This window comes from Anneissia japonica, unplaced genomic scaffold, assembly GCF_011630105.1.
Source record: "Anneissia japonica isolate Jap-2015-1 unplaced genomic scaffold, ASM1163010v1 scaffold288128_len588385_cov197, whole genome shotgun sequence".
Lineage (NCBI taxonomy): Eukaryota > Metazoa > Echinodermata > Crinoidea > Comatulida > Comatulidae > Anneissia > Anneissia japonica.
Window position 1 is genome coordinate 525,775 of NW_022731216.1, and position 656 is coordinate 526,430.

A 656-nucleotide genomic window follows, 5' to 3' on the forward strand; every position below is an offset into this window, starting at 1 on the left:
GAAGCCGGGATTTTATCGATGTGTGCCATCGTAAAGTCATGGTTTTCTGGAGTTGCGTTCAATTTAAGTCTCCGAAATTCTGAGCTGAGGTATTCTATGAATGTTGGCTTGTATCAGGGGCGGATCCAGAGATGTCCGAAAAAGTGGGGGTGGGGGGGGGGGCAGAAATTTGGGCCGATCGAGACAACAATGACCTAGGGGGTTCGCGAAATTTTTGTGTTCTAGACGCCCGAAAATAACATTTGAGGCGTTGTGGGCTATCATTTTTTTCTTTTTCTCTCTTTTTTTTCTTTTTTTTCTCTTTTTTTGACCTGCCAAAAGGGGATCCGGCCCCCCCCCCTAAATTCGCCCCTGTGTATCGCAGGCTACAATTTAAAAACAGGTGACCAAATAATAAATTAGGTGCTAAATTTTGATTTAATGCTAGGTAAGTGAAAAACGGACATTCCTTCCGAGTGGGACTCATTCAAAAATTCGGGGGGGTTCCCTAGAAAAGGGGGGGTCGCCCGAACCATAACCCCCCCCCGGCTACGGGCCTGCTAATGCCTATATACATGACTTACCATAGCATTCCTGACCTCTATATACGTGACTTACCTTAATATTTGCTTGTTTTCACCATACATCTGACCGGCAGAAACATGTTTAAAACATTC